This window comes from Eurosta solidaginis, chromosome 2 (assembly GCF_040869045.1).
Source record: "Eurosta solidaginis isolate ZX-2024a chromosome 2, ASM4086904v1, whole genome shotgun sequence".
NCBI classification, from domain to species: Eukaryota; Metazoa; Arthropoda; class Insecta; order Diptera; family Tephritidae; genus Eurosta; species Eurosta solidaginis.
The window spans coordinates 29,242,539-29,270,193 of NC_090320.1; the positions used below are offsets into that span (position 1 = coordinate 29,242,539).

A 27,655-nucleotide genomic window follows, 5' to 3' on the forward strand; every position below is an offset into this window, starting at 1 on the left:
CAGGAAATAGGCACAATGTAAATATTGTGAAACATTTGCCTTTTTCAACAGTAAATTTCCATTTGATTTGTTTATATATTTGCACAGTTAATTTGTGCTATTGAACTGAGAAAGGCCATGTGGTATTTTACAATTAGTAGAAACTTCTACATTTCTGGAAATAGGCACAACGTAAATATTTTGAAACATTTGGCTTTTTCAACAGTCAATTTCCATTTGATTTGTATATATATTTGCACAGTTAATTTGTGCTATTGAATTGAGAAAGGCCATGTGGTATTTTACAATTAGTAGAAACTTCTACATTTCTGGAAATAGCCACAACGTAAATATTTTGAAACATTTGGCTTTTTCAACAGTCAATTTCCATTTGATTTGTTCATATATTTGCACAGTTAATTTGTGCTATTGAATTGAGAAAGGCCATGTGGTATTTTACAATAAGTAGAAACTTCTACATTTCAGGAAATAGGCACTATGTAAATATTGTGAAACATTTGCCTTTTTCAACAGTAAATTTCCATTTGATTTGTTTATATATTTGCACAGTTAATTTGTGCTATTGAACTGAGAAAGGCCATGTGGTATTTTACAATTAGTAGAAACTTCTACATTTCTGGAAATAGGCACAACGTAAATATTTTGAAACATTTGGCTTTTTCAACAGTCAATTTCCATTTGATTTGTATATATATTTGCACAGTTAATTTGTGCTATTGAATTGAGAAAGGCCATGTGGTATTTTACAATTAGTAGAAACTTCTACATTTCTGGAAATGGCCACAACGTAAATATTTTGAAACATTTGGCTTTTTCAACAGTAAATTTCCATTTGATTTGTTTATATATTTGCACAGTTAATTTGTGCTATTGAATTGAGAAAGGCTATGTGGTATTTTACAATAAGTAGAAACTTCTACATTTCAGGAAATAGGCACAATGTAAATATTGTGAAACATTTGCCTTTTTCAACAGTAAATTTCCATTTGATTTGTTTATATATTTGCACAGTTAATTTGTGCTATTGAATTGAGAAAGGCCATGTGGTATTTTACAATAAGTAGAAACTTCTACATTTCAGGAAATAGGCACACCGTAAATATTTTGAAACATTTGGCTTTTTCAACAGTAAATTTCCATTTGATTTGTTTATATATTTGCCCAGTTAATTTGTGCTATTGAATTGAGAAAGGCAATAAGTAGAAACTTCTAGATTTCAGGAAGTGGACACAACGTAAATATTTTGAAATATTTGGCTTTTTCAACAGTAAATTTCCATTTGATTTGTGTATATATCTGCACAGTTAATTTGTGCTATTTAACTGAGAAAGGCCATGTGGTATTTTACAATTAGTAGAAACTTATACATTTCTGGAAATAGCCACAACGTAAATATTTTGAAACATTTGGCTTTTTCAACAGTCAATTTCCATTTGATTTGTATATATATTTGCACAGTTAATTTGTGCTATTGAATTGAGAAAGGCCATGTGGTATTTTACAATAAGTAGAAACTTCTACATTTCAGGAAATAGGCACAACGTAAATATTTTGAAATATTTGGCTTTTTCAACAGTAAATTTCCATTTGATTTGTTTATATATTTGCCCAGTTAATTTGTGCTATTGAATTGAGAAAGGCAATAAGTAGAAACTTCTAGATTTCAGGAAGTGGGCACAACGTAAATATTTTGAAACATTTGGCTTTTTCAACAGTAAATTTCCATTTGATTTATGTATATATCTGCACAGTTAATTTGTGCTTTTTAACTGAGAAAGGCCATGTGATATTTTACAATAAGTAGAAACTTTTACATTTCATGAAATAGGCACAACGTAAATATTTTGAAACATTTGGCTTTTTCAACAGTCAATTTCCATTTGATTTGTATATATATTTGCACAGTTAATTTGTGCTATTGAATTGAGAAAGGCCATGTGGTATTTTACAATTAGTAGAAACTTCTACATTTCTGGAAATAGGCACAATGTAAATATTGTGAAACATTTGCCTTTTTCAACAGTAAATTTCCATTTGATTTGTTTATATATTTGCACAGTTAATTTGTGCTATTGAACTGAGAAAGGCCATGTGGTATTTTACAATAAGTAGAAACTTCTACATTTCAGGAAATAGGCACAACGTAAATATTTTGAAACATTTGGCTTTTTCAACAGTAAATTTCCATTTGAGTTGTTTATATATTTGCCCAGTTAATTTGTGCTATTGAATTGAGAAAGGCAATAAGTAGAAACTTCTAGATTTCAGGAAGTGGGCACAACGTAAATATTTTGAAACATTTGGCTTTTTCAACAGTAAATTTCCATTTGATTTGTGTATATATCTGCACAGTTAATTTGTGCTATTTAACTGAGAAAGGCCATGTGATATTTTACAATAAGTAGAAACTTTTACGTTTCATGAAATAGGCACAACGTAAATATTTTGAAACATTTGACTTTTTCAACAGTCAATTTCCATTTGATTTGTTTATATACTTGCACAGTTAATTTGTGCTATTTAATTGAGAAAGGCAATAAGTAGAAACTTCTAGATTTCAGGAAGTGGGCACAACGTAAATATTTTGAAACATTTGGCTTTTTCAACAGTAAATTTCCATTTGATTTGTTTATATATTTGCCCAGTTAATTTGTGCTATTGAATTGAGAAAGGCAATAAGTAGAAGCTTCTAGATTTCAGGAAGTGCGCACAACGTAAATATTTTGAAACATTTGGCTTTTTCAACAGTAAATTTAAATTTGATTTGTGTATATATCTTTACAGTTAATTTGTCCTATTTAACTGAGAAAGGCTATGTGATATTTTACAATAAGTAGAAACTTTTACATTTCATGAAATAGGCACAACGTAAATATTTTGAAACATTTGGCTTTTTCAACAGTAAATTTCCATTTGATTTGTTTATATACTTGCACAGTTAATTTGTGCTATTTAATTGAGTAAGGGAATAAGTAGAAACTTCTAGATTTCAGGAAGTGCGCACAACGTAAATATTTTGAAACATTTGGCTTTTTCAACAGTAAATTTCCATTTGATTTGTGTATATATCTTTACAGTTAATTTGTGCTATTGAACTGAGAAAGGCTATGTGATATTTTACAATAAGTAGAAACTTTTACATTTCATGAAATAGGCACAACGTAAATATTTTGAAACATTTGGCTTTTTCAACAGTAAATTTCCATTTGATTTGTTTATATACTTGTACAGTTAATTTGTGCTATTTAATTGAGAAAGGCAATAAGTAGAAACTTCTAGATTTCAGGAAGTGGGCACAACGTAAATATTTTGAAACATTTGGCTTTTTCAACAGTAAATTTCCATTTGATTTGTTTATATACTTGCATAGTTAATTTGTGCTATTTAATTGAGAAAGGCAATAAGTAGAAACTTCTAGATTTCAGGAAGTGGGCACAACGTAAATATTTTGAAACATTTGGCTTTTTCAACAGTAAATTTCCATTTGATTTGTATATATATCTGCACAGTTAATTTGTGCTATTGAATTGAGAAAGGCTATGTGGTATTTTACAATAAGTAGAAACTTCTACATTTCTGGAAATAGGCACAACATAAATATTTTGAAACATTTGGCTTTTTCAACAGTAAATTTCCATTTGATTTGTTTATATATTTGCACAGTTAATTTGTGCTATTGAATTGAGAAAGGCCATGTGGTATTTTACAATAAGTAGAAACTTTTACATTTCATGAAATAGGCACAACGTAAACATTTTGAAACATTTGACTTTTTCAACAGTAAATTTCCATTTGATTTGTTTATATACTTGCACGGTTAATTTGTGCTATTTAATTGAGAAAGGCAATAAGTAGAAACTTCTAGATTTCAGGAAGTGGGCACAACGTAAATATTTTGAAACATTTGGCTTTTTCAACAGTAAATTTCCATTTGATTTGTATATATATCTGCACAGTTAATTTGTGTTATTGAATTGAGAAAGGCCATGTGATATTTTACAATTAGTAGAAACTTCTACATTTCTGGAAATAGGCACAACGTAAATATTTTGAAACATTTGGCTTTTTCAACAGTAAATTTCCATTTGATTTGTTTATATATTTGCACAGTTAATTTGTGCTATTGAATTGGGAAAGGCCATGTGGTATTTGACAACAAGTAGAAACTTCTACATTTCTGGAAATAGGCACAACGTAAATATTTTGAAACATTTGGCTTTTTCAACAGTCAATTTCCATTTGATTTGTTTATATATTTGCACAGTTAATTTGTGCTATTGAATTGAGAAAGGTCATGTGGTATTTTACAATTAGTAGAAACTTCTACATTTCTGGAAATAGGCACAACGTAAATATTTTGAAACATTTGGCTTTTTCAACAGTAAATTTCCATTTGATTTGTTTATATATTTGCACAGTTAATTTCTGCTATTGAATTGAGAAAGGCCATGTGGTATTTTACAATTAGTAGAAACTTCTACATTTCTGGAAATAGGCACAACGTAAATATTTTGAAGCATTTGGCTTTTTCAACAGTAAAGTTCCATTTGATTTGTTTATATATTTGCACAGTTAATTTGTGCTATTGAATTGAGAAAGGCCATGTGGTATTTTACAATAAGTAAAAACTTCTACATTTCTGGAAATCAGCACAACGTAAATATTTTGAAACATTTGGCTTTGTCAACAGTCAATTTCCATTTGATTTGTTTATATATTTGCACAGTTAATTTGTGCTATTGAATTGAGAAAGGCCATGTGGTATTTTACAATAAGTAGAAACTTCTACATTTCTGGAAATAGGCACAACGTAAATATTTTGAAACATTTGGCTTTTTCAACAGTAAATTTCCATTTGATTTGTTTATATATTTGCACAGTTAATTTGTGCTATTGAATTGAGAAAGGCCATTGGTATTTTACAATAAGTAGAAACTTCTACATTTCTGGAAATAGGCACAACGTAAATATTTTGAAACATTTGGCCTTGTCAACAGTCAATTTCCATTTGATTTTTTTATATATTTGCACAGTTAATTTGTGCTATTGAATTGAGAAAGCCATGCGGTATTTTACAATACGTAGAAACTTCTACATTTCTGGAAATAGGCACAACGTAAATATTTTGAAACATTTGGCTTTTTCAGCAGTAAATTTCCATTTGATTTGTTTATATATTTGCACAGTTAATTTGTGCTTTTGAATTGAGAAAAGCCATGTGGTATTTTACAATAAGTAGAAACTTCTACATTTCTGGAAATCGGCACAACGTAAATATTTTGAAACATTTGGCTTTGTCAACAGTCAATTTCCATTTGATTTGTTTATATATTTGCACAGTTAATTTGTGCTATTGAATTGAGAAAGGCCATGTGGTATTTTACAATAAGTAGAAACTTCTACGTTTCTGGAAATAGGCACAACGTAAATATTTTGAAACATTTGGCTTTTTCAACAGTCAATTTCCATTTGACTTGTTTATATATTTGCACAGTTAATTTGTGCTATTGAATTGAGAAAGGCCATGTGGTATTTTACAATAAGTAGAAACTTCTACATTTCAGGAAATAGGCACACCGTAAATATTTTGAAACATTTGGCTTTTTCAACAGTAAATTTCCATTTGATTTGTTTATATATTTGCCCAGTTAATTTGTGCTATTGAATTGAGAAAGGCAATAAGTAGAAACTTCTAGATTTCAGGAAGTGGACACAACGTAAATATTTTGAAATATTTGGCTTTTTCAACAGTAAATTTCCATTTGATTTGTGTATATATCTGCACAGTTAATTTGTGCTATTTAACTGAGAAAGGCCATGTGGTATTTTACAATTAGTAGAAACTTATACATTTCTGGAAATAGCCACAACGTAAATATTTTGAAACATTTGGCTTTTTCAACAGTCAATTTCCATTTGATTTGTATATATATTTGCACAGTTAATTTGTGCTATTGAATTGAGAAAGGCCATGTGGTATTTTACAATAAGTAGAAACTTCTACATTTCAGGAAATAGGCACAACGTAAATATTTTGAAATATTTGGCTTTTTCAACAGTAAATTTCCATTTGATTTGTTTATATATTTGCCCAGTTAATTTGTGCTATTGAATTGAGAAAGGCAATAAGTAGAAACTTCTAGATTTCAGGAAGTGGGCACAACGTAAATATTTTGAAACATTTGGCTTTTTCAACAGTAAATTTCCATTTGATTTATGTATATATCTGCACAGTTAATTTGTGCTTTTTAACTGAGAAAGGCCATGTGATATTTTACAATAAGTAGAAACTTTTACATTTCATGAAATAGGCACAACGTAAATATTTTGAAACATTTGGCTTTTTCAACAGTCAATTTCCATTTGATTTGTATATATATTTGCACAGTTAATTTGTGCTATTGAATTGAGAAAGGCCATGTGGTATTTTACAATTAGTAGAAACTTCTACATTTCTGGAAATAGGCACAATGTAAATATTGTGAAACATTTGCCTTTTTCAACAGTAAATTTCCATTTGATTTGTTTATATATTTGCACAGTTAATTTGTGCTATTGAACTGAGAAAGGCCATGTGGTATTTTACAATAAGTAGAAACTTCTACATTTCAGGAAATAGGCACAACGTAAATATTTTGAAACATTTGGCTTTTTCAACAGTAAATTTCCATTTGAGTTGTTTATATATTTGCCCAGTTAATTTGTGCTATTGAATTGAGAAAGGCAATAAGTAGAAACTTCTAGATTTCAGGAAGTGGGCACAACGTAAATATTTTGAAACATTTGGCTTTTTCAACAGTAAATTTCCATTTGATTTGTGTATATATCTGCACAGTTAATTTGTGCTATTTAACTGAGAAAGGCCATGTGATATTTTACAATAAGTAGAAACTTTTACGTTTCATGAAATAGGCACAACGTAAATATTTTGAAACATTTGACTTTTTCAACAGTCAATTTCCATTTGATTTGTTTATATACTTGCACAGTTAATTTGTGCTATTTAATTGAGAAAGGCAATAAGTAGAAACTTCTAGATTTCAGGAAGTGGGCACAACGTAAATATTTTGAAACATTTGGCTTTTTCAACAGTAAATTTCCATTTGATTTGTTTATATATTTGCCCAGTTAATTTGTGCTATTGAATTGAGAAAGGCAATAAGTAGAAGCTTCTAGATTTCAGGAAGTGCGCACAACGTAAATATTTTGAAACATTTGGCTTTTTCAACAGTAAATTTAAATTTGATTTGTGTATATATCTTTACAGTTAATTTGTCCTATTTAACTGAGAAAGGCTATGTGATATTTTACAATAAGTAGAAACTTTTACATTTCATGAAATAGGCACAACGTAAATATTTTGAAACATTTGGCTTTTTCAACAGTAAATTTCCATTTGATTTGTTTATATACTTGCACAGTTAATTTGTGCTATTTAATTGAGTAAGGGAATAAGTAGAAACTTCTAGATTTCAGGAAGTGCGCACAACGTAAATATTTTGAAACATTTGGCTTTTTCAACAGTAAATTTCCATTTGATTTGTGTATATATCTTTACAGTTAATTTGTGCTATTGAACTGAGAAAGGCTATGTGATATTTTACAATAAGTAGAAACTTTTACACTTCATGAAATAGGCACAACGTAAATATTTTGAAACATTTGGCTTTTTCAACAGTAAATTTCCATTTGATTTGTTTATATACTTGTACAGTTAATTTGTGCTATTTAATTGAGAAAGGCAATAAGTAGAAACTTCTAGATTTCAGGAAGTGGGCACAACGTAAATATTTTGAAACATTTGGCTTTTTCAACAGTAAATTTCCATTTGATTTGTTTATATACTTGCATAGTTAATTTGTGCTATTTAATTGAGAAAGGCAATAAGTAGAAACTTCTAGATTTCAGGAAGTGGGCACAACGTAAATATTTTGAAACATTTGGCTTTTTCAACAGTAAATTTCCATTTGATTTGTATATATATCTGCACAGTTAATTTGTGCTATTGAATTGAGAAAGGCTATGTGGTATTTTACAATAAGTAGAAACTTCTACATTTCTGGAAATAGGCACAACGTAAATATTTTGAAACATTTGGCTTTTTCAACAGTAAATTTCCATTTGATTTGTTTATATATTTGCACAGTTAATTTGTGCTATTGAATTGAGAAAGGCCATGTGGTATTTTACAATAAGTAGAAACTTTTACATTTCATGAAATAGGCACAACGTAAACATTTTGAAACATTTGACTTTTTCAACAGTAAATTTCCATTTGATTTGTTTATATACTTGCACGGTTAATTTGTGCTATTTAATTGAGAAAGGCAATAAGTAGAAACTTCTAGATTTCAGGAAGTGGGCACAACGTAAATATTTTGAAACATTTGGCTTTTTCAACAGTAAATTTCCATTTGATTTGTATATATATCTGCACAGTTAATTTGTGTTATTGAATTGAGAAAGGCCATGTGATATTTTACAATTAGTAGAAACTTCTACATTTCTGGAAATCGGCACAACGTAAATATTTTGAAACATTTGGCTTTGTCAACAGTCAATTTCCATTTGATTTGTTTATATATTTGCACAGTTAATTTGTGCTATTGAATTGAGAAAGGCCATGTGGTATTTTACAATAAGTAGAAACTTCTACGTTTCTGGAAATAGGCACAACGTAAATATTTTGAAACATTTGGCTTTTTCAACAGTCAATTTCCATTTGACTTGTTTATATATTTGCACAGTTAATTTGTGCTATTGAATTGAGAAAGGCCATGTGGTATTTTACGATAAGTAGAAACTTATACATTTCTGGAAATAGGCACAACGTAAATATTTTGAAACATTTGGCTTTTTCAACAGTCAATTTCCATTTGATTTGTATATATATTTGCACAGTTAATTTCTGCTATTAAATTGAGAAAGGCCATGTGGTATTTTACAATAAGTAGAAACTTCTACATTTCTGGAAATAGGCACAACGTAAATATTTTGAAACATTTGGCTTTTTCAACAGTCAATTTCCATTTTATTGGTATATATATTTGCACAGTTAATTTGTGCTATTGAATTGAGAAAGGCCATGTAGTATTTTACAATTAGTGGAAATAGGCATAACGTAAATATTTTGAAGTATTTGGCTTTTTCAACAGTAAATTTTCATTTGATTTGTTTATATATTTGCACAGTTAATTTGTGCTATTGAATTGAGAAAGGCCATGTGGTATTTTACAATAAGTATAAACTTCTACATTTCAGGAAATAGGCACAATGTAAATATTGTGAAACATTTGCCTTCTTCAACAGTAAATTTCCATTTGATTTGTTTATATATTTGCACAGTTAATTTGTGCTATTGAACTGAGAAAGGCCATGTGGTATTTTACAATAAGTAGAAACTTCTACATTTCAGGAAATAGGCACAACGTAAATATTTTGAAACATTTGGCTTTTTCAACAGTAAATTTCCATTTGATTTGTTTATATAATTGCACAGTTAATTTGTGTATTGAACTGAGAAAGGCCATGTGGTATTTTACAATAAGTAGAAACTTCTACATTTCAGGAAATAGGCACAACGTAAATATTTTGAAACATTTGGCTTTTTCAACAGTCAATTTCCATTTGATTTGTATATATATTTGCGCAGTTAATTTGTGCTACTGAATTGAGAAAGGCCATGTGGTATTTTACAATTAGTAGAAACTTCTACATTTCTGGAAATAGGCACAACGTAAATATTTTGAAACATTTGGCTTTTTCAACAGTCAATTTCCATTTGATTTGTATATATATTTGCACAGTTAATTTGTGCTATTGAATTGAGAAAGGCCATGTGGTATTTTACAATTAGTAGAAACCTCTACATATCTGGAAATAGGCACAACGTAAATATTTTGAAACATTTGGCTTTTTCAACAGTAAATTTCCATTTGATTTGTTTATATATTTGCACAGTTAATTTGTGCTATTGAATTGAGAAAGGCCATGTGGTATTTTACAATAAGTAGAAACTTCTACATTTCAGGAAATAGGCACAATGTAAATATTGTGAAACATTTGCCTTTTTCAACAGTAAATTTCCATTTGATTTGTCTATATATTTGCACAGTTAATTTGTGCTGTTGAACTGAGAAAGGCCATGTGGTATTTTACAATAAGTAGAAACTTCTACATTTCAGGAAATAGGCACAACGTAAATATTTTGAAACATTTGGCTTTTTCAACAGTAAATTTCCATTGGATTTGTTTATATGTTTGCACAGTTAATTTGTGCTATTGAATTGAGAATGGCTAATATTTTTACAATAAGTAGAAACTTCTACATTTCAGGAAATAGGCACAACGTAAATATTTTGAAACATTTGGCTTTTTCAACAGTATTTTTCCATTTGATTTGTTTATATATTTGCACAGTTAATTTGTGCTATTGAATTGAGAAAGGCCATGTGGTATTTTACAATAAGTAGAAACTTCTACATTTCAGGAAGTATGCACAACGTAAATATTTTGAAACATTTGGCTTTTTCAACAGTCAATTTCCATTTGATTTGTATATATATTTGCACAGTTAATTTGTGCTATTGAATTGAGAAAGGCCATGTGGTATTTTACAATTAGTAGAAACTTCTACATTTCTGGAAATAGGCACAACGTAAATATTTTGAAACATTTGGCTTTTTCAACAGTAAATTTCCATTTGATTTGTTTATATATTTGCACAGTTAATTTGTGCTATTGAATTGAGAAAGGTTGATATTTGAATAATAAGTAGAAACTTCTACATTTCAGGAAATAGGCACAACGTAAATATTTTGAAACATTTGGCTTTTTCAACAGTAAATTTCCATTTGATTTGTATATATATTTGCACAGTTACTTTGTGCTATTGAATTGAGAAAGGTTGATATTTGAATAATAAGTAGAAACTTCTACATTTCAGGAAATAGCCACAACGTAAATATTTGAAACATTTAGCTTTTTCAACAGTAAATTTCCATTTGATTTGTTTATATATTTGCACAGTTAATTTGTGCTATTGAATTGAGAAAGGCCATGTGGTATTTTACAATAAGTAGAAACTTCTACATTTCAGGAAGTGGGCACAACGTAAATATTTTGAAACATTTGGCTTTTTCAACAGTCAATTTCCATTTGATTTGTATATATATTTGCACAGTTAATTTGTGCTATTGAATTGAGAAAGGCCATGTGGTATTTTACAATTAGTAGAAACTTCTACATTTCTGGAAATAGGCACAACGTAAATATTTTGAAACATTTGGCTTTTTCAACAGTAAATTTCCATTTGATTTGTTTATATATTTGCACAGTTAATTTGTGCTATTGAATTGAGAAAGGTTGATATTTGAATAATAAGTAGAAACTTCTACATTTCAGGAAATAGCCACAACGTAAATATTTTGAAACATTTGGCTTTTTCAACAGTAAATTTCCATTTGATTTGTTTATATATTTGCACAGTTAATTTGTGCTATTGAATTGAGAAAGGTTGATATTTGAATAATAAGTAGAAACTTCTACATTTCAGAAAATAGCCACAAAGTAAATATTTTGAAACATTTGGCTTTTTCAACAGTAAATTTCCATTTGATTTGTTTATATATTTGCACAGTTAATTTGTGCTATTGAATTGAGAATGGTTGATATTTGAATAATAAGTAGAAACTTCTACATTTCAGGAAATAGGCACAACGTAAATATTTTGAAACATTTGGCTTTTTCAACAGTAAATTTCCATTTGATTTGTTTATATATTTGCACAGTTAATTTGTGCTATTGAATTGGGAAAGGTTGATATTTGAATAATAAGTAGAAACTTCTACATTTCAGGAAATAGGCACAACGTAAATATTTTGAAACATTTGGCTTTTTCAACAGTAAATTTCCATTTGATTTGTTTATATATTTGCACAGTTAATTTGTGCTATTGAATTGAGAAAGGTTGATATTTGAATAATAAGTAGAAACTTCTACATTTCAGGAAATAGGCACAACGTAAATATTTTGAAACATTTGGCTTTTTCAACAGTAAATTTCCATTTGATTTGTTTATATATTTGCACAATTAATTTGTGCTATTGAATTGAGAAAGGTTGATATTTGAATAATAAGTAGAAACTTCTACATTTCAGGAAATAGGCACAACGTAAATATTTTGAAACATTTGGCTTTTTCAACAGTAAATTTCCATTTGATTTGTTTATATATTTGCACAGTTAATTTGTGCTATTGAATTGAGAAAGGTTGATATTTGTACAATAAGTAGAAACTTCTACATTTCAGGAAATAGGCACAACGTAAATATTTTGAAACATTTGGCTTTTTCAACAGTAAATTTCCATTGGATTTGTTTATATGTTTGCACAGTTAATTTGTGCTATTGAATTGAGAATGGCTAATATTTGTACAATAAGTAGAAACTTCTACATTTCAGGAAATAGGCACAACGAAATATTTTGAAACATTTGGCTTTTTCAACAGTAAATTTCCATTGTATTTGTTTATATGTTTGCACAGTTAATTTGTGCTATTGAATTGAGAATGGCTAATATTTGTACAATAAGTAGAAACTTCTACATTTCAGGAAATAGGCACAACGTAAATATTTTGAAACATTTGGCTTTTTCAACAGTAAATTTCCATTGTATTTGTTTATATGTTTGCACAGTTAATTTATGCTATTGAATTGAGAATGGCTAATATTTGTACAATAAGTAGAAACTTCTACATTTCAGGAAATAGCCACAACGTAAATATTTTGAAACATTTGGCTTTTCAACAGTAAATTTCCATTTGATTTGTTTATATATTTGTACAGTTAATTTGTGATATTGAACTGAGAAAGGTTGATATTTGAATAATAAGTAGAAACTTCTACATTTCTGAAAATAGGCACAACGTAAATATTTTGAAACATTTGGCTTTTTCAACAGTAAATTTCCATTTGATTTGTATATATATTTGCACAGTTAATTTGTGATATTGAATTGAGAAAGGTTGATATTTGAATAATAAGTAGAAACTTCTACATTTCTGGAAATAGGCACAACGTAAATATTTTGAAACATTTGGCTTTTTCAACAGTAAATTTCCATTTGATTTGTATATATATTTGCACAGTTAATTTGTGCTGTTGAATTGAGAAAGGTTGATATTTGAATAATAAGTAGATCTTCTACATTTCAGGAAATAGCCACAACGTAAATATTTTGAAACATTTGCCTTTTTCAACAGTAAATTTCCATTTGATTTGTTTATATATTTGCACAGTTAATTTATGATATTGAATTGAGAAAGGTTGATATTTGAATAATAAGTAGAAACTTCTACATTTCTGGAAATAGGCACAACGTAAATATTTTGAAACATTTGGCTTTTTCAACAGTAAATTTCCATTTGATTTGTTTATATGTTTGCACAGTTAATTTGTGCTATTGAACTGAGAAAGGTCATGTGATATTTTACAATAAGTAGAGACTTCTACATTTCAGGAAATAGGCACAACGTAAATATTTTGAAACATTTGGCTTTTTCAACAGTAATTTTCCATTTGATTTGTTTATATATTTACACAGTTAATTTGTGCTATTGAATTGAGAAAGGTTGATACTTGTACAGTAAGTAGAAACTTCTACATTTCAGGAAATAGACACAACGTGAATATTTTGAAACATTTGGCTTTTTCAACAGTAAATTTCCATTGGATTTGTTTATATGTTTGCACAGCTAATTTGTGCTATTGAATTGAGAATGGCTAATATTTTTACAATAAGTAGAAACTTCTACATTTCAGGAAATAGGCACAACGTAAATATTTTGAAACATTTGGCTTTTTCAACAGTAATTTTCCATTTGATTTGTTTATATATTTGCACAGTTAATTTGCGCTATTGAATTGAGAAAGGTTGATACTTGTACAGTAAGTAGAGACTTCTACATTTCAGGAAATAGACACAACGTGAATATTTTGAAACATTTGGCTTTTTCAACAGTAAATTTCCATTTGATTTGTTTATATGTTTGCACAGTTAATTTGTGCTATTGAACTGAGAAAGTTCATGTGATATTTTACAATAAGTAGAGACTTCTACATTTCAGGAAATAGGCACAACGTAAATATTTTGAAACATTTGGCTTTTTCAACAGTAATTTTCCATTTGATTTGTTTATATATTTACACAGTTAATTTGTGCTATTGAATTGAGAAAGGTTGATACTTGTACAGTAAGTAGAGACTTCTACATTTCAGGAAATAGGCACAACGTAAAATTTGGAACAATTGGCTTTTTCAACAGTAAATTTCCATTTGATTTGTTTATATATTTGCACAGTTAATTTGTGATATTGAACAGAGAAAGGCCATGTGACATTTTACAATAAGTAGAAACTTCTACATTTCAGGAAATAGGCACAACGTAAATATTTTAAAACATTTGGCTTTTTCAACAATAAATTTCCATTTGATTTGTTTATATATTTGCACAGTTAATTTGTGATATTGAACTGAGAAAGGCCATGTGATATTTTACAATAAGTAGAAACTTCTACATTTCAGGAAATAGGCACAACGTAAATATTTTAAAACATTTGGCTTTTTCAACAGTAATTTTCCATTTGATTTGTTTATATATTTGCACAGTTAATTTGCGCTATTGAATTGAGAAAGGTTGATACTTGTACAGTAAGTAGAGACTTCTACATTTCAGGAAATAGACACAACGTGAATATTTTTAAACATTTGGCTTTTTCAACAGTAAATTTCCATTTGATTTGTTTATATGCTTGCACAGTTAATTTGTGCTATTGAACTGAGAAAGGCCATGTGATATTTTACAATAAGTAGAAACTTCTACATTTCAGGAAATAGGCACAACGTAAATATTTTAAAACATTTGGCTTTTTCAACAGTAATTTTCCATTTGATTTGTTTATATATTTGCACAGTTAATTTGCGCTATTGAATTGAGAAAGGTTGATACTTGTACAGTAAGTAGAGACTTCTACATTTCAGGAAATAGACACAACGTGAATATTTTGAAACATTTGGCTTTTTCAACAGTAAATTTCCATTGGATTTGTTTATATGTTTGCACAGCTAATTTGTGCTATTGAATTGAGAATGGCTAATATTTGTACAATAAGTAGAAACTTCTACATTTCAGGAAATAGGCACAACGTAAAATTTGGAACAATTGGCTTTTTCAACAGTAAATTTCCATTTGATTTGTTTATATATTTGCACAGTTAATTTGTGATATTGAACAGAGAAAGGCCATGTGACATTTTACAATAAGTAGAAACTTCTACATTTCAGGAAATAGGCACAACGTAAATATTTTAAAACATTTGGCTTTTTCAACAATAAATTTCCATTTGATTTGTTTATATATTTGCACAGTTAATTTGTGATATTGAACTGAGAAAGGCCATGTGATATTTTACAATAAGTAGAAACTTCTACATTTCAGGAAATAGGCACAACGTAAATATTTTAAAACATTTGGCTTTTTCAACAGTAATTTTCCATTTGATTTGTTTATATATTTGCACAGTTAATTTGCGCTATTGAATTGAGAAAGGTTGATACTTGTACAGTAAGTAGAGACTTCTACATTTCAGGAAATAGACACAACGTGAATATTTTGAAACATTTGGCTTTTTCAACAGTAAATTTCCATTGGATTTGTTTATATGTTTGCACAGCTAATTTGTGCTATTGAATTGAGAATGGCTAATATTTGTACAATAAGTAGAAACTTCTACATTTCAGGAAATAGGCACAACGTAAAATTTGGAACAATTGGCTTTTTCAACAGTAAATTTCCATTTGATTTGTTTATATATTTGCACAGTTAATTTGTGATATTGAACAGAGAAAGGCCATGTGACATTTTACAATAAGTAGAAACTTCTACATTTCAGGAAATAGGCACAACGTAAATATTTTAAAACATTTGGCTTTTTCAACAATAAATTTCCATTTGATTTGTTTATATATTTGCACAGTTAATTTGTGATATTGAACTGAGAAAGGCCATGTGATATTTTACAATAAGTAGAAACTTCTACATTTCAGGAAATAGGCACAACGTAAATATTTTAAAACATTTGGCTTTTTCAACAGTAATTTTCCATTTGATTTGTTTATATATTTGCACAGTTAATTTGCGCTATTGAATTGAGAAAGGTTGATACTTGTACAGTAAGTAGAGACTTCTACATTTCAGGAAATAGACACAACGTGAATATTTTTAAACATTTGGCTTTTTCAACAGTAAATTTCCATTTGATTTGTTTATATGCTTGCACAGTTAATTTGTGCTATTGAACTGAGAAAGGCCATGTGATATTTTACAATAAGTAGAGACTTCTGCATTTCAGGAAATAGGCACAACGTAAATATTTTGAAACATTTGGCTTTTTCAACAGTAAATTTCCATTGGATTTGTTTATATGTTTGCACAGCTAATTTGTGCTATTGAATTTAGAATGGCTAATATTTGTACAATAAGTAGAAACTTCTACATTTCAGGAAATAGGCACAACGTAAATATTTTGAAACATTTGGCTTTTTCAACAGTAAATTTCCATTTGATTTGTTTATATATTTGCACAGTTAATTTGTGCTATTGAACTGAGAAAGGCCATGTGATATTTTACAATAAGTAGAAACTTCTACATTTCAGGAAATAGGCACAACGTAAATATTTTAAAACATTTGGCTTTTTCAACAGTAAATTTCCATTGGATTTGTTTATATGTTTACACAGTTAATTTGTGCTATTTATCTGAGAAAGGCCATGTGATATTTTACAATAAGTAGAGACTTCTACATTTCAGGAAATAGGCACAACGTAAATATTTTGAAACATTTGGCTTTTTCAACAGTAAATTTCCATTGGATTTGTTTATATGTTTACACAGTTAATTTGTGCTATTGAACTGAGAAAGGCCATGTGATATTTTACAATAAGTAGAGACTTCTACATTTCAGGAAATAGACACAACGTGAATATTTTGAAACATTTGGCTTTTTCAACAGTAATTTTCCATTTGGTTTGTTTATATGTTTGCAGAGTTAATTTGTGCTATTGAACTGAGAAATGCCATGTGATATTTTACAATAAGTAGAGACTTCTACATTTCAGGAAATAGGCACAACGTAAATATTTTGAAACATTTGGCTTTTTCAACAGTAAATTTCCATTTGATTTGTTTATATGTTTGCAGAGTTAATTTGTGCTATTGAACTGAGAAATGCCATGTGATATTTTACAATAAGTAGAGACTTATACATTTCAGGAAATAGGCACAACGTAAATATTTTGAAGCATTTGGCTTTTTCAACAGTAAATTTCCATTTGATTTGTTTATATGTTTGCTGAGTTAATTTGTGCTATTGAACTGAGAAATGCCATGTGATATTTTACAATAAGTAGAGACTTCTACATTTCAGGAAATAGGCACAACGTAAATATTTTGAAACATTTGGCTTTTTCAACAGTAAATTTCCATTGGATTTGTTTATATGTTGTTTAGGCCACCAGCCTAAATATTCGCTACCACCCTAATGCACATTTTTTGGCAATATTATTATTTACCGGTAACGGCCCACCCCTGCCGAGCGCTAACTTCAAAGGGGAAAAACTCGACGAAAGTTAGCTATCGGCAGGTGGTGCGGACCTTTTTCGTTTTTAAATCTTTCTTTCTATTTTGGAACGTTCACGAGCCAGCAGCTATCTCACAGGTGAGTTATCATATTACGTATCTTTTCATAGTTTGTGCATATAATTTACGCTATAATCGCACTTTGCTATTGTGATTCTTTTTAATAATTGCGATTTTAACATTAGAATTTGCACTTGGCAATTGTCTGGCAATCAGCCACCAATATTTCTATTTTGAATTGTAATTTATCCAACAATTTGCGGTCGTCATATTATTAATATTTGCCGTGCATGAATGTGTAATAAACAACTTTAAGATCATTGAATTTTCGAATTGGTTTGTGAAGCAATTCTCTTTTTGATAATAAATAAAGCTGAGAATTTATATTGTTTATAACGTGAATACATTTGTCATTACTCGCTCTAATTCTTTTCTTTGCTTTCTTTTTATTTGCGACGCACACGCCCGACTTCCCCGGGTCCACACTGCCCCGCAAACATTTGGTCCTTACGCGCCGAGGAAAGTAATATACAGACGCATACGTCAAAATCCCAAGCAAAAACAGCACCTTTTTTAAATTTTTCTTATTGGAAATATTCGCATTTTGGAGAAAACATAACAGTTTGAAGGAGGTTATTACAATATTAAAATCATCGAAAACCACCGAGAAAACAAACTAATACAAATACCAACTCGTCATCTCACAAAACATTCACACACACATACAGTCCATTAAATCATCACAATATAGCATCACATCTTACAGTCATACAGTAACATACAGCCACAAATCATCACATCAGACAGCTAAAACGAATAAAAGCATCTTCGATATCACATACATTAAAATCATCACATCCATCCAGCATCACATACAAGCCATTATATCATACAGTCCATTAGCTTCATCACACAACATCCAATATAATATATCGCATCCATTAGAATCACATCACCTCATCACATTACTCAGTTCATCACATCATCTACATCACATACAGTCCATTATTATCGCATACAGTCCATTTATCACATCAATCAACTAAAAACACAAGGTACGTGGTTGCTTGGTTGCACAAAATTTTTTTTTTTATTTACGTGGTTTTACGTACGGAAGGTGCATTCCGTGATAGACAAAAAGGCAAAGCAAGCGAAATTGTTTGATTTCGTGGTTTTAAACACACCAATCGCCTTTTGACGATCGGGTAATTCCCCCCACCCGTGGTAAGGGTTACTCGACACCGCTCAAGGCAGACAGTTAGTGAATTTTTTTTAGTTTTTTTTCACACTCATCACTGCACTGTGTTGTACCCCCTCATCGTCACATACATTGACAAACTTCCTAGTCAGGAACCATAATTTCACTTGGTTGATAGCCTTAGCTTGTCTATCACAGAATTCACTTTAGTAATCAGTTTGCGAGCTGAAATATTACCAAAAGCCAAAAAGTATCACTACTTTGGGTGGCTAGTGGCTCATCACAATTGGTCACAAACACAATTTTATACTGATCGTTTATAATATAAAAACGATAGCTGTATGTTTTCAGCATTCTTATAATAAATAATTAAAAGTGCAGTTGTCCACATTAAGTTGGATAAACACATTTATTTTCTTATTTATATTGGGAAAGATACCCTGGTTGGCTACTCGGCGATACTCATCAACGTTCACATAACACCTTTTTGTATACACATTAAATCCTCGTCAGGATTTCTATTTGTGTTTCACTTTCACTTGTGTACACATTAAATCCTCGTCGGGATTTCTATCTGTGGTTCAAACATTACACATTATATCCACATTGGGATTACCATCTGCGTTTACTTTTTTTAAACACGCTAAGTTTTTTAGAGAATATTTCTATCTGTGTCCAACACACCCGTTTAGACACATTAAATATTTGCAGACGAATTCTCTTCTCTGCATTGCACATCACTGTAGACACATTAAATCCTCGTCGGGATTTCTATAAGTGGTTCATATCACTGGCCACATTACATACACGGCAAAATTTACATTTGATTAAATTTTTGCTTATCACTATTCACATAAGATTGCTATCTGTGTTAACACATTCAATCAGACCAGAATTCGTGTGTTCTTAAAGCTTTTACTTATACAGCGCAATCACAGCAAAAACGAAAACACTCTTATAATTTTTTGTTGTGGTTGCATTTACACCAAAGCCACTAAGTCGTTTACCTCCGAGCTCGACACCTTCAAAGAGACAAAATATTCAAATTAATAAAATCAATGGAGACTTATATTAGATTGGCTGATTCCATAGTGGAGTTTGAACAAGACTTCAACTCTGCCCCGGCCGAATCCCGGAACAAGCACACCCTTGCACTACTGCAAGAGGAGCTAAGGGCACTATGGAAGAAGACCAAGTCCACATATGAAAGTCTTCTCGGCAATCCTGAGCTGTCCAAAGAGGACCTCAGCTCGTTAAGAAGAAAGAACAAAAGTTGCTTCGCATGCTACCTACAATGCATGTCCGCTGTGGCGGCTGAAGCCGAAGCTATCACCACAGCCGGCGAAAGATGAAGCAAAGGAGGAAGACTCCTCGCGCCGTGGACATAAAATGCGGCTGCCGCCTTGTGACACCGATGTATTTAAAGGCGACTACCTCTCCTGGCCAGCTTTTCGAGATATGTTCACGGCGATATACATCCACAATACCGATCTGAAAGATGTCGAGAAATTATACTATTTGAAACAAAAAACGCAAGGGGAGGCAAAAGAAATAGTGGGCAGGTGCTCGTTAACAAACGAGGGTTTTGCAACCGCCTGGAAAAACTTAAGCAACAGGTACGAAAATAAACGTATCCTAGTAAACACCCAACTTAAACTCTTATTTAATCTGACGGCAGTCGAACAGGAGTGTGGAACCTCAATCAAAAAATTGCAACGGGAGATCAACAATTGCATCTCCGCGCTACAATGTCATAATATTGACATCACAAATTGGGACGCAATCATAACTTACTTATGCTCCACAAAACTCCCTGAATCTTCATTGGCTCTTTGGGAACAGACCGTAGAACGGAAGACAGATATCCCGAAATGGGAGGAAATGGACAAATTCCTGTCCAATCGCTTCCAGACATTAGAGACGGTTTCCGATCTTAGGGGTAATAAAACAACAAAAACACCCAAAAGTCAGAGTTCGAATTCTAGGGAAAATTCTACAAAACTTGGGGTTTACCAAGCCAGCGTACCCAAATCAGCCTGTAAGATGTGCAACAGTACGGAGCACAAATTACGAAATTGCCAAAAATTCCGTAGGTTGTCTACATCAGGAAAAATAGAATTTGTCAAAAACAATAGTTACTGTCTGAATTGTCTGTCGGGTGGACACACCGTGACACGATGCTCTAGCCAATTTAATTGCAGCACGTGCCACGCAAGGCACAACACCTTGCTCCATCTTCCGACACCACAGCCAAAGACAACTCCTCAAAGGTGGACTCAAAACGCCACCGACAATACACCTTCAACCTCACAACAGTCTAGGGCAAGGATGGAGTCTGAAAAAAGACAAGATAATGCTAATAACGTCTCTTCGTGTCATGCTAACACCACTAAAGGGGTGTTATTAGGAACAGCACGTGTTAATATACACTATAATGGAGTGAAATTTCCCGCCAGAGCGCTGATAGACTCTGGGTCCGAATGCTCTTTCATAACTGAAAGACTAAAGAAGCGAATAAACCTTCCGTCCAAACGCCTGCATGTGCAAGTGTCAGGAATAAACAATACACCATCTGCACAGGTAAAGGAATCATGTTCGATTAACTTAGGTTCGCTTACAGACCCCTCAGTAAGCATCAATACAGTGGCCCTAGTCCTGCCTCAATTAACAGGGGACCTTCCGACTTGCCAAGTGAGCGCAACGACTCGGCAAGCGTTCCCTGATCTGATTCTGGCGGATAAAAGGTTCTTCATTAATGAACCAGTCGATCTCATACTTGGAGGCGACATTTATCCGCAGATAATACTAAACGGTATACGGAAGAACGTTCTAAATACGCTTCTCGCCCAAGAAACCGTCTTCGGTTAGATTTTAACCGGTCGTGCAGATGCACCTCACCCAACCAATACGCGGGTATCCTTTTTCAACGAAATTAGCCTAGACAAGCAACTAACAGCTTTCTGGGAAATTGAAAACATACCAACAAAAAAAGCCCTGACGGAAGGCAATGCTTATTGCGAGGCACTATATAAGAACACGACGGAAAGGAATTCAGATGGAAGATATACCGTCCCCCTTCCACTTAAACAAGATTTCCCAAAAACGCTCTGTTTGGGCCCATCTCTTTAGAGCGTCTGCTCTCAGTTCTATCGGAACGAGACACGCCTAGCCAAGACACCGGCCCTACAGACGGAATACAATAGGGTACTGACAGAATACGTCACGTTAGGGCACATGTCTAAGATGCACACCGTAGTACCACCACAAACATCTGATTGCTACTTCTTGCCGCATCATGCGGTTATTAAAGAGGAGAGTACAACGACTAAAGTGAGAGTCGTGTTCAACGCGTCGTGCCCGACATCCAATGGCACAAGCCTGAACGAACCGGCCCAGTACTTCAATCCGACTTAACAATACTGCTCCTCCGATGGAGATTCTACAAGTACGTCTTCAACAGCGACATTGAGAAGATGTACAGGCAAATTTGGGTAAAGGAAAATCAAACCCAATACCAAAGAATAGTTTTTCGACTCAAAGCAGAGGACCCTGTCAGCGTGTTTGAGCTCAACACGGTAACCTTTGGGGTCAACTGTGCCCCCTATCTAGCGATCAGAACCCTACATCAACTTGCAGATGACGTCGAGGCATCTCTGCCAACCGCAGCGCACATCTTGCGAAACAGTATGTACGTCGATGACGTCCTTGCAGGGGGCATAGCATCGACGCAGCAATCGCGGCTCGCGATGAAATCACAGCTGCATTAAAGTCAGCAGGATTCCCTCTGCGAAAGTGGACCTCTAATTGCAGTAGGATACTACAGGGCATACCCAAACCTCACAGGCTTACGGAAGACTTTCTGGAGTTCGAGGACGCGAGCATGGTAAAAACCCTAGGAATCCGTTAGAACGCGCATTCCGACTATTTTTATTTCACAGCGAAACCAATCGAAAACCAGGATATCTTAACAAAGAGGGCGATCCTATCGGCCATCGCCAAACTCTTCGACCCGTTAGGCTGGCTTGCTCCAGTTATCATCGTAGCCAAGATATTAATGCAGAACATTTGGCTGGAGGGGACGGATTGGGATGAACCGATATCCACAATCACTCTAGATCGGTGGCAAACCTTTATGCAGGAGTATCCTGCCATTAACCGGATTCGTATACCTCGGTGGGTGCACTTCACCCCAACCAACGACATCGAAATTCACGGCTTCTGTGACGCGTCCGAAAAAGCCTACGCGGCTACGGTTTACGTGCGAGCTAAAATCAACGATAGGATCTACGTTAGTCTACTTATGGCACCAGTGAAAACAATTTCATTACCACGATTGGAGTTATGCGGTGCCGTCTTGTTGGCAGAGACCTTGGAAACTGTGATGGAGAACCTGAACTTAGGCACATTTAACATTCACCTATGGACAAATTCAACCATCGTCCTAGCATGGATTCGAAAACCTCCGTGTGTGTGCCTGGTCAACATTTGTAGCTCACAGGGTGACAAAAATCGTGGAGAAGGTAGGAACGAAAGCATGGCATCATGTCGAGTCCGCATCAAATCCAGCGGACTTAGCCAGCAGAGGACTTCCAGCCACGGACCTAGTCGACAACTCTTTGTGGTGGCAGGGACCTTCTTGGCTGCAAGAGGGCAAAGCAAAATGGCCATCTCAAGGCGAACAGGAGTACCACACAAACATCGAAGAAAAACGAGTACAAGTGCATGCAGCAACAAACATCAACAATAGGGAGGATATTCTTGATCGCTTTTCCGATCTATCAAGGGCGTTGCGGGTAATCTCCTACATTATAAGATTCGCCAATAGAACCCATCCAAAAAGCAAACCGTCCTTTAAAGCAGAGTCGCACCAGATTTCGCCTCACGAAATCAAGGCTACGACTAGCCGCCTCATCAGGATATCCCAAACAAACCACTATGCCGAAGAAATAAGCTCTCTGAGAGCTAGAAAACCCATCGCGGCCAAAAGCGAGATCCTCTCCCTAGACCCCTTTATCGACGAAGATAGTGTCCTTCGGGTGGGGGTCGTCTCAACGCATCCAGGGACGTTCCCGTCGACGAGCGTCACCCGATAATCCTCCCTTACGCCTGCCGACTCACCCGTCTCCTAGTCCAGTTTGTCCACACCATTTCTATACATGGCGGAAACCAACTAATGCTGCGGCTCCTACGCACGCAGTATTGGATACCTCGGGTCAAAAACATGATCCGATCCATCATTCACAACTGCAAGGCCTGTACGCTATTCCGCAAACGTTCCCCGACGCAACTCATGGGAATTCTCCCTGCGGAACGTACTACCTTTTCTCGGGCATTCACCAACACCGGGGTGGATTTTGCCGGACCGTTTGACATCAAGTCATACAGCGGACGAGGATGCCGCATGTCTAAGGGATACGTCTGCCTATTCGTCTGCTTTGCGACTAAGGCGATCCACTTGGAGGCGACTAGCGACCTCAGCACCGCCGCGTTTCTCGCAGCATTTAGCCGGTTTGTCGCCAGACGAGGATGCCCGAAAAACCTCTATTCCGACAACGGAACGAACTTTGTCGGCGCGTCAAGGGCTCTCCGCTCAGAGGTCAAGGCATTCCTCGTTGATGCGCGCAACCAAACCCTCTCTAAATATGCCCACCAAACCCTGACATGGCATTTCATACCAGCAGCTGCTCCTCATATGGGCGGGCTGTGGGAAGCGGGGGTCAAGAGTTTCAAAACTCATTTCAAAAAGATCGCATCGGATCATAAATTTACTCTCGAGGAGTTTAGCACCCTCCTGTGTAAGATTGAATCCTGTCTCAACTCCCGACCCCTAAGCCCATCTTCAAATGACCCGTCCAACCTGGAGCCACTTACCCCCGGTCACTTCCTAGTCGGGGGCCACCTACTAGCGCCACCCGAGATCGACGTCAGCGAGAATCGCGCATCACTCGTCAATCGATGGGAAAAACTCAAGGCGCTGCATCAAACCTTCTGCAAACGGTGGAAAACGGAGTATCTCACCGAATTGCAGAAGCGCGTTAAGTGGAAGCATCCACAATCAAACCTCAAACAGGGAGACCTAGTCGTCATTAAGGAGGATAATCTGCCCCCCAACGAATGGAGACTAGGTCGGATAGCCAACCTTCATTATGGCCCCGATAACCGAGTTCGAGTCGTCGAACTGGATACGGCAAGGGGACAAACCACCAGACCAATCACGAAATTGGTCCTACTACCACCCTCCAGTGAGAGTCAGGGAGACTTGTAACTCCCACCCGTTATAACAAACCGCGTAACCCAGCTCTCGTTCACCCCGAACGAGGCCAACAACCCGCCTAACCCAGCTCTCGTTCACCCCGAACGAGGCCAACAACCCGCCTAACCCAGCTCTCGTTCACCCCGTACGAAGCCAACAGAACCCTACTACTAATACAATTCAATCTTAATGCGTTAAAGCCCAACAAACCCTTATTTAATGTTTTGGAAAAAAAACTTCAAGTTTATAAAAGAAACGAAGTGAAAACGTTTTCAATATTAACAATAATTTTAATCTTCTTCAATAATCATTTCGCAAGCGTCGAGACCGAATACTTGTTGATGATTTAGTTTTCTAAATAAAAATCAAATGCATTGCTAAAAAAAAAAAAAAAATTTCGATTATGTTGCGTTTTCCTTCAAACATTTTGTAAACGAAAGATCAGCGTTTGTAAGCTTCATATCTATTTCCGCACATATAAAGGTACAAATATATAGGATTATCTACATATATGACTATGCGAACAGATGTATCTTAAATGTGATTATGCCTAAATAATCGTTTCTGATTCATATCTCATACAAAATAAGATCTTCAAAGAGAAGTAAAATTTCAACAGGTGGAATGGTCATTATTCAGTCAACCATCCAACCATTCTTCACGAATGGTTTTGACGCCAGCAGCGATTACACCCAATGCAATACCAGGGAAAATATACGAATTATTACCCTGACCCGGAGTAAGAGTTTTGCCTTTGTATGTAACAGGCGCGAAAGGTGAACCAGACGAGAAAATAGCTCTACCATCCGTATTGACATAAGCTTGCTCAGCTGTGCACTCAGCTTTATTGGTGGGATTCGAGAGCGCACAGATCACGGGTTTATCATTATATTCCGCCATTAAACGAGGAATTTCTGGAGTAAATGCACCCCCAACAGCAGCAGCTCCCATCAACATGGTTGGCTTGATCTTTTGTACAGCCTCGAGTAGAGTATCGACAGGTTTATGCTCATGCGCAAAATGTAGTTTGTGTTCTGTTAAACCATCACTTGGCCGATTTTTAACAACTAAACCACGGCTATCAACTAACCGAATACGAACGAGTGCCTCTTCGGCTGAGAGTCCTGCTCTCATCATTGCAATCTTGCAGAGATTTGCAATACCTAAAGCCGCTTCACCAGCACCGAAGAACAGAACTTTGTTTTCCATGAGTGTTGTTTTGGTTAAACGTAATGAAGCCAAAGTACCAGCAACGGCAACAGATGCTGTACCCTGGATGTCATCGTTGAATGTGCAATAATGATCACGATATTTGTCTAATAGACGGAATGCATTACTATTTCCAAAATCTTCAAATTGTATAAGACATTGACGCCCGCAATGACGTACTGCAGCCTGCATAAATTCCTCAAAACAGTCATCATATTCCTGACCAGTAACGCGCTTGTGACGTAAACCAATATATAGGGGATCATCGAGAATGCTTTGTGTATGCACCCACATCCAATGTGATGGGTAGACATTGACTGGGCTTGATGCCGGCCAAAGCGGTATACAGCGCCAATTTACCAACAGGAATACCCATGCCATTTGCACCCAAATCGCCAAGACCAAGAATACGCTCACCATCGGTGACGACGATAGTGCGGATATCGGTTTCGGGTCAGTTCTTAAGCACTTCGTAAACATGTCCCTTATCCTTGATCGTAATATAGAGACCTTTCGGATGTTGGTATATCAAACTGAACTTTTGACACGCCAATCCAACTGAGGGTGTATATGATGCCTCTTCATTTTGGCAATATCAGATGACATCACTTTGTAAAATAAACGCTCATTGCGCTCGGCCAAACCGGAGAGGTACATATATTTGTCCAAATCATTTTCCAAACGTTCGAGCAGAATTAGCGCGTGCTTCACCTGCTCTTCCTCAGTTTTCACAACGGCAGGTAATAAGCCTTGAAAGCCAAGTATTTGACGCTCTTGAACGGTAAATGCCAAACCCTTATTGAACTTTTTGCTATGCAGACGCTCTAACCCACTAATTTTGCTGGGCACTTCGCCATCATCGGTTTTACCTAAATTTTGTACACAATTTGAACTTTGGAAATTTTCCTTTGCTTCACTCATTATGCTATAATTTCTTTGTTGTTGCTTTTGTACGCTATTGTTGTAGCTATTTAAAATATCTAACTTGTTATTTAATTCCTGTAGGGCTTTGGAGGATAATAATGGTGGTAATTGGTTATTATCTTCTTTGTTCTCCTTCTTAACCGACAATATTATTTGCTGCTGATTTTGCGTTTGCGATGGCAAAGATGATTGCTCGGCGGCGATTCGACTCGCCGAAAAGATTCAAAAGGCTGAGTGAAAAATTATTCAAATTTTTGATCACCTAAAGTAAACGTATTGGAGTCCAATATGATTCCAAAAGATGATTGACAAACTATATTTAGGTTTTGATCATCACAGTATTCATATGGTTCATTGATTATCTCTTTGTTCAATGA

General features: G+C 34.0%; 1 protein-coding gene and 1 pseudogene across 7 annotated transcripts in view; one reads left to right on the top strand and one right to left on the bottom strand.

The window, feature by feature from the left end:
• Positions 1-27,655, top strand: part of LOC137239477 (ADAMTS-like protein 3) — a 1,132,820-nt gene that overhangs the window by 269,192 nt on the left and 835,973 nt on the right. The window contains exon 1 of one of the 7 annotated variants that reach the window (XM_067764813.1): positions 18,679-18,749. The exons of the other annotated variants lie outside the window; for them this stretch is intronic. The gene's annotated coding sequence lies outside the window, so the exon portion shown is untranslated. Of the gene's footprint in view, positions 1-18,678; positions 18,750-27,655 lie in introns of those variants that run through there. 7 annotated transcript variants of the gene reach the window in all.
• LOC137241481 (NADP-dependent malic enzyme-like) lies at positions 20,902-27,502 on the bottom strand (annotated as a pseudogene).